We start from the raw sequence: 7,860 nt of genomic DNA, 5'->3' as shown, positions 1-7,860 counted from the left end.
TATCCTATGTGAATGGCAGCATTTCGTTCCCCTTGCCGGGCAACCAAAGCAACGGGTGAGTCCTGACCGGCCCTCAGCAGGACCCGGACCGAGAAGCAGTTTCCGCGGGCTCCTAGCCCTGGGCCAGGGCAGTTCCGGGAGCTGGAACTCGGCCGCTCCGTGCTCGGTGTATGCTCTGATAAGAGCAGGCTCCAAGAAGCAGCCTCCGCGGGCTCCCCAGCCCTGGGCCAGGGCAGTTCCAGGAGCCGGAACTCGGCCGCCCTGTGCTCGGTGCACGCTCCGATAAGAGCAGGCTCTAAGAAGCACCCAGGCACTGAGCCCAAGCAATCTGTCCGCAAGCCGCAGGCGAATGGCAGCCTGAAATTACCTGTTCTATGGCTGAATGAGCTGCAGTCAGTCGAAAACAGGGATGGTGACGTCAGCTCTCCAACATGGTGGCCGCTGGTCTCCTCTGTGGTCTGACCGGTGTGGAGAACCGAAATGGACCGCTTCCTTCCCCCGTCTTGAACCCAGAATTCAGCCCTGAGTACGGTGCTTGCACGGCTGGCAGAAACTGCAGCGCTGTATCCCTGTGTCGCTATCTCCTCGTTTCCCAGCGCACGCTGCAGACTCTAGCTGCGGGGCGATTTGCTGAATAAGCAGTATTACCCTCTGTGCGACAAATCTCTCGAGTTTGAGTCCCCGTAGCCAATCCTTGTGCGATGGAAATCCTTCCTCCAGGTTCCGGAGCACCCCACTATTTGTTGTGGTATTTAGATTCCACTGGGTCCATTTTAAAGAACAATGTTAGGATTTTGTTTAAGACTTAGAGTATGCCAGGAGTTTAATTAGCAATAGATAGATTCTGAGCTATGATAAAAATGTAAATGATAATTTAGGAGTGTGGGAAGGGAACAGTTTCTCAAAAAAGCCTTGGGATTTAATGAGCATAAAGTTTGGTTCCATCCTACTCCATCTAGAATCCCCTGACCCTGACTGTGCTACGGACAACCCAGAGTAGACATTTCTAGGACTGTTCTATTCTTTTCTCCCAACATATCTATCTACTCCTATGCCCCAGAAATCTTACTATTCCTACTATGAGGATTTCATTATGATAAAATGAATGATTCTTAATTATTGAATTGCACTACATTAAAATTTTTTCAGTTTTACCTGTAGGCATAATTTAATTTAGACCCTATTATCCCTATGTATATAAAAAAAAGGAAAGGAAAAAATCAGCTTTCTCCCTATCTTAAAAACTGCTGCATAATATTCTCATTGATCTTTAAAAATCTGAACTGCTTCCCTCATCAGTCTTGGCAGGAGGTAGAGAGGTAATGCATCTATAAATCTAGTCAGTCAGCATGGCAGAATAACAGCACTAATGTATCCCTCCTTCGTCTTCTGTGCCTTGAGAGCCGTGGCAGGAGCAGTGCTGGAAAGCCCTGCAGCAGCGAGACGTGATGTGGACAGGCAGTACTCAGTCCTTGCTGGTTAGCTTTATGATGGTGTAGCTATCTTGATCTTGCTCTTTCAGTTCTTATAAACTGCCTGATTTCTGTGGAAATTTCCAGGTCTGTAAGGCAATGTCTGATGCAGATATGCCCAAACACTCAATGTGAAACATGCAGATCGCACGTAACATAAACCAAGATGCAGATTTCAAAAATCTTAATGGGAAGCTGGAGATGTAGCTCAGTGGTAGAGCACCTGCCTAGCATGCAGGAGGCTCTGGGTTCAATTCCCAGACACACACATACACACACACACACATACACACAATTATTAATGAATTTCCCCAAGACTCTCACTAAATCTTCTCATGGCTTAATTAAATACTAGAATTATACAGAATCCAAAATCTTAATTATGTTTCTCTTTAGGTAATAAAACTTGAGGTGGTTTACCTTCTTATATTTAAATTTAATTTTGAGACAGGGTCTCATTATTTTGGCTAAGCTGGCACTGAATCCTGCCTCAGGGTTTATCTTCTTCTAAATTATTTTCTATTTTCTATATTTCTTGGACCTGTCACACATGCATGTACAACAACACTACTATTTGAGGGCAAAGAAAAATAATCAAAAGAATTCTAAACAGGTAACATGATTCAAGTCTACCCTTTCCTGGTACAAGAGTGACACAGGGTTGATTTTAATCTTTCTCTCAGTCCTCTCTCTCCCTCCCAACCCCAAAATGGATTTACTTTGTCTACACTTTTTCACACTCACTTTCAGGAAATTCTCTGTTAACTAAAGACTTTGTGGTTTTCCCCATTATACTATACTATACGGGGGGTGGGGATAATAATACCAATAATCACTCAATATGATTAAAAACCATCAAGTTATTGGCTAGCTCCACTAACTTTTTTTTAAAATTTTTATTTGTGCTAATTAGTTACATCTGACATTTTGACACATCATACATATGTGGAGTATTACTTCTCATTCTTTTGGTTGTACATGATGTAGAATTTACACCAGTCAGGTCACATGTGTTCATAAGTATGTCCCATTCATTCTACTATCCTATCTCCCACACTCCCTCCCCTCCCTTCACTCCCCTCTGCCTAATCCAAAGTACCTCCATTCTTACCAAGCCCTCCTTATGGTGAAGTAGCATCCTTATATCAGAGAAAACATTTGGCCTCTGGTCTTTTGAGGTTGGCTTATTTCTCTTAGCATGATATTTTCCAGCTCCATCCATTTACCAGCAAATGCCATAATTTCATTCTTTAAGACTGAGTAATATTCCGTTGTGTATATATTCCACATTTTCTTTATCCATTCATCTGTTGAAAGAGCATCTAGGTTAGTTTCACTAATTCTTAATAAGTCAAACAGCCAGAGGTTGTTTTTTTTTTTTTTTTTCAGACATAGGAAGCTTTTTTTCTGCCAGGAATTATCAAAACCATAGAGCTTTACCTCCTAAAACTGGTTCCTAGCACAGTCTTTGTTTAGCCTGTTTTCTCAGTCAGAGACTCATGATGTACTCTGTTGAACTCTGATTATACTGATATCACTGATTTGGATGAAGAACTGGTAAGTCTTGATACATCTTCCCATGTTCTCCAGTTCTCCACCCCGGTGAGCCCTGTCCTCCTCTGCCCTAGCGTGTCTACTCCTGTCCCCTCCCTTCCCCTAGCACTACAGTCCTTCTTCTCACTAGTCTTCCTAGAAGGATTCCCATGGAAGTTCTGGATTCCTGGTCCCTCAAACTCTGATATATGGGAGGAGTGCAGAGAATGTTCAAAGTGGTTTTGTGGGATGATGGACAAAGATTCCCACTTTAAAAAGTTCTGATCTGCAGCCCTTACTCTGAGAGCACATGCTTGATGCTTGGGTTCTTAAGATCAAGGATCCCCAAGGCTGTTTTGTGCTTGAGCTGCCTCTGGCTGGGTCCCTGGCCTCAGAGCTAGAGGGCAGGACCTGTTCTTCCCAGGCTTTGTATCTGTCCCCAGGAAGGGAAACTTAGCAGCTGGAATTGGAGTGCAGCAAATAATTTGGCACATACACACAGTCGATGAGAATCAAAGAGGAAAGGAAAAAAATCACAAGAGCTGCATGTTCCCCTGATTTTTTGTCTTTAGATAGGCCCAGAGTCTGACCTGCTTTCAACTTCCCCTTAGACTTGCAAGTAAAAGGAAAGAGCTTTTTAAAATGCACCCTCAGTACTATGTAACTTGTGAGCGCAGGGTGCCCTCAAGTGTTGGTTAGGGTTCATCGCAGTTCACTATTCTTTAAAATACCCTAGAAGGAGTGTAAAGGATACATTTTAGCTTTGTGGTTCATGTCCATCCATCTTAATTTCTCACCAGAGGCTTTCCCTACCTTTGTTACTTTTGAAGACTCAGGCCACCCTAGTGCTCCTGAGGTATTTTTAAAACAAATTTGGGTTTGCCTTTTTGCATATTGTACTCTGAGATAAAGTCGTTTGTAGTAAATTCATTTTCTCCATGAATCTTATTTGCTCCCAAGTCTTTCAAAATCTGTCTCCCCTTTTACAATGTCATTATACTTCTCTTTTAGACAACTTCCTAAAATTAACAATCACCGGCTAGTTCACATCTCCACTTTGCTTTTGCAAGACCAAAAAATTTACGAAACAGGCTTGATAAACAAGTTCCTCCTCATATAGGATCAAGTCTCTACAATAGTATTTGAACTTTTACTTACCTGCCTTCCACTGAAGGAAAATGATCTCTAGCCATCAGAAAACCTTTCCTTTTCCTTTCTTAAAAAAAAAAAATCTACTTCTATATCCAAGCATTCCTCTTTTGTTTGTTTAGGCATGTTATCAAACGCCAGATATTTGTGATTTTGGGAAACCTACACAGATATTCAAGTGTGTCCCAAACTTTGGGAGCCAGTTAAGCAAAGAAATTTCTTACTGTTCCTGCTTATTTATTAATCTTACTAACCTATAGCCGTATTTATTAATCTTCACAGTCATTACTGCCATTGGAGCTAAAAATTCTCTATAATCCATGTGTATGTGTGTGTATATATAATATATATGGCATGTATGTGTAGTGTTGTGGTATGTATGTTTACTGTGTGTATAATGTCAGTGTGTGGTATGTGTAGTATGTGTACTGTGTGTAGTGTGTATATGGTGTTATGTGATGTGTATATGTATAGTATATATATAACATGTGTGTGCTTTGTGTAATGTGTGGTGTGTATGTGTGTTGTATGTAGGAGTTTGGTTGTGAAGGGTTTGGTTGGAGGTGAAGCACCTATGTATTCACAAAGGCCACTCAGGTCAAAACCAGTAAGAACCGGCTTGAACTGGTAAGAATAACTCTGCTCTTGCCCCATTGTAGACTGTGTTTTGGTTAACCGGGATGCCCTCTGTATCTGATTCTGCTGGAGGACTGCTCAAGACAATTCTAGGCAGTGAAGTGGTCAGGGAGGCAGCAGCCTCAAGAAGTCTCCCTTTGGCAAGGAGAAATGGCCACACATTTGCTTCTGGGTAGGAACTTCATCTTCAGGAGATGTCTTGGTCCTACAGAGAGCTTGGTGATGGCTAGAGAGGTGTGAAAGGAGCTTGACCTTTGGTCACATTGGCTATAAATAGCAAAAAGAGTGTTGACTGTTCAGAAGTAAATGAAACCTTATAATCAATTGAAATAGGGCCAGATCAAAACCAATATGATTTTGAATAATTCCAAGTCAGATTAGTATTTGTATTGAATCCTGTGCCTAGAGCATGATATAGTTGTAGGAATACAGTCTTGCTGCTGCTGTTTCACTTAAATATTTTTTTTAATGCAGGGATTTTAGTGTACAATTCATGGATTTTGACAATTGTGTATATCATGTAACCATCACGCAAATCAAGATATAGAACATTCTCATCTCCCCCAAAAGTCCCCTCACATCCATTTTCAATCTCTTCCCACCCTGAACGCAACAACTGCTTTGATTTCTATCACCAAAGATTAGTTCTTCCTGTTTAGAAATTTTATTTAAATGAAGTATGGAATCTTCTGGCTTCTTTCACTTGGAATGTTTTAAAAAATTCATCTGTGTTGTGTGTATCAGTAGTTCTTTCCTTTTTATCACTAAATAGCATCCTATAGCATCCCATTATATATATATACCACAATTTATTCCCCCATTACCCCATAGGTGGACATTTTGGTTGTTTCCAGAGTTTATTTGTTGGTTTGGTGTGTGTGTGTGTGTGTGTGTGTGTGTGTTTGTGTGGCGTTGATTTTTTTTTAAAGATTGCTTTTAGAACATTCTTACACAAGTGTTTTTAGAGCAGCCTTACCTCTGCCTATGCTTTAATTTCTCTTGAGTAAACACCTAGGATGGGGATTGCTGAGTCACAGAGTAGAAGTGTGTACATAAAAGCCTCCAGTTCTCCAAAGTCATGCTGTTTGCCCTCCCACCCATCATGCACAAGAGTTACGCTTGCTCCCTGCCCTATTTAAGGCTAGGTAGGCATGGAATGGCATTTCATTGAGGCTTTAATTTGTATTTCTTTCAGGACAGAGGATATTAAATGCTGGCAATTTGTTGAGAGCTGCCATGGATGCAGACGCCTTCAAGTCCCAATGCCCGGGTCACTGACCAATTATTGCCTTCAGTCTGGCATGATAGTACCAGGTCTAGCGGTAACTTGGGCATTAACTCAACTCAGATAGCAAGGCGTGGCTCTAGGTGTAGGCGTCACCCATGGGAATTGAGCTACACTCACCTATTCTTTTGTAATCCTACCCTTTGCCCTGTTTGGGATAGAATGTTCCATGGAAACTCCCTTTGTGTGCCCCCTTCTCTTGCTCAGCCTTTGATCCTCATTCAGCCCATGAGATAAGCACGGCCTTCCTAGATGTCAGTCAACCTGCTGACAGCAGACATCAAGAAGCTAGTCTCAACCCCCTGAAACCTGACCTCTTACCTCATTTGAATGGCTTCTCCCCAATAAAAGGGTTCAGCATGTTCTCCTTGCTCTCTCTCTCTCTTTCCACGGACCCCTAAGGTCAGAGGAGCTGTCACAAAAGACAAGTTACATATCTCTAAAAGTGACATTTGCTGTGGGTCCTAAAGGATTCATGGGAAACTTCTAGGCAGAGAATTGGGGTGAAAAAGGGACATTCCAGACAGAGGAAAGAGCCTGAGTCTAGACAAAGAAAGGCAGGTGCAGAGGGAGTAGGGTTGGAAGCTGTTTCCTCTGCCTAAGTTCCCCCCCACCCTGGGTGCCCTGGACCACAGTCCAGCCCTTTTAATGAGACAATTCTAGTATGAAGCCGGGTTATGCCTTTTCAACAAAGTCCCCTTGTGATTCGGTTGTTCACACAGTGCAAGGGGAGGATCCCTGAGCTGGAATGACAGTGAATGTGAGGGTCAAGAAACAGGCTTGCCCATGGTTGCCAAGCACCTTGTACTCTAGGCAGCTGTATATAGAAGGCAGCCAGAAGGGGAATACTGCTGGGCAGAATCTGGAAAAGATGGGAGCAGGGAGGGCAGCAAATTTCATTGTTGAGGTGGTTTTATTGGCCACCTCTCCTGGAGACTGTGGATAATCAACTAGCAGGGGGTGGGGAGGAGATTCTCAGGCAGGAAGATGTGAGTTGTAGACCATGGACGGATGCTGAGAGGAGGCGGTGAACTTGAAGAGATCGAGGAATTATAGGGCATGAGGACAGATGGGAGCCCAGAGTGGACTCCAGGAGGCAGGAGCCAAGAGAGACATAAAAGAACAACTGTTTCCCACAGTTCCCATTACAGGTCCCCAGGAAGCCAGGGCAGGCCCCTCCCGCTGCCTGCCCACTGCTTGATCTGAGAAAACGTGTAGGACTTGTGGTTGATGCCAGATGCTTCTACTAAGGACAGGATCTCTCCATTCCTGTGGAGCACTGGGAAATTTTAAGGACAAACCTCCCAGTTTGTATGAAATGAGAATACAAATGTTTCAGGAAATACATGGTTATTTCCTTGGTGGTTATGTGTGTGGTGGTGACCATTTATAAGCTGCAGATCTTATCAGAAATCCTTTGATGGAGGGTGTTACTGTCTACCAAACCCTACAGGGAGAAAACACTTCTTTGCTGTTTTTGTTGTACGCCTCCATTATTTGTTCTTTGAGGGGCATTTAAAAGTGTATAGAAGGAAAAATGGCAGCCCCTGTAGATTAATTTTATAGTGAAAATAAGTAAATGCAAAACAATCAAAAAAGCTTATGATTCAATAGCAAAAACTGACATAAAAACATCCACGCAAGAATGAAATGTAGGGCTGGGGCTGGGGCTCAGTGACAGAGCACTTGCCTTGTATGTGTGAGGTCCTGGGTTCGATTCTCAGCACCATGTGTAAATAAATGAATAAAATTAAGGTCCATTGACAACTAAAATATATATATATA

At 42.6% G+C, this 7,860-nt stretch overlaps 1 protein-coding gene and 1 non-coding gene across 3 annotated transcripts in view; both read left to right on the top strand.

Moving 5' to 3' along the window:
* The window catches only part of Sv2c (synaptic vesicle glycoprotein 2C), a 218,400-nt gene that overhangs the window by 161,001 nt on the left and 49,539 nt on the right, over positions 1–7,860 (top strand). The gene's annotated exons all lie outside the window — the stretch shown is intronic.
* Trnaa-agc lies at positions 1,676–1,738 on the top strand. Its single transcript has one exon. It is a non-coding gene; the product is annotated as a tRNA-Ala (tRNA).

Source organism: Marmota marmota, unplaced genomic scaffold, assembly GCF_001458135.2.
Source record: "Marmota marmota marmota unplaced genomic scaffold, marMar, whole genome shotgun sequence".
NCBI classification, from domain to species: Eukaryota; Metazoa; Chordata; class Mammalia; order Rodentia; family Sciuridae; genus Marmota; species Marmota marmota.
Note: the sequence above shows the minus strand (reverse complement) of the source record. Positions and strands in the feature narration are given on the sequence as shown.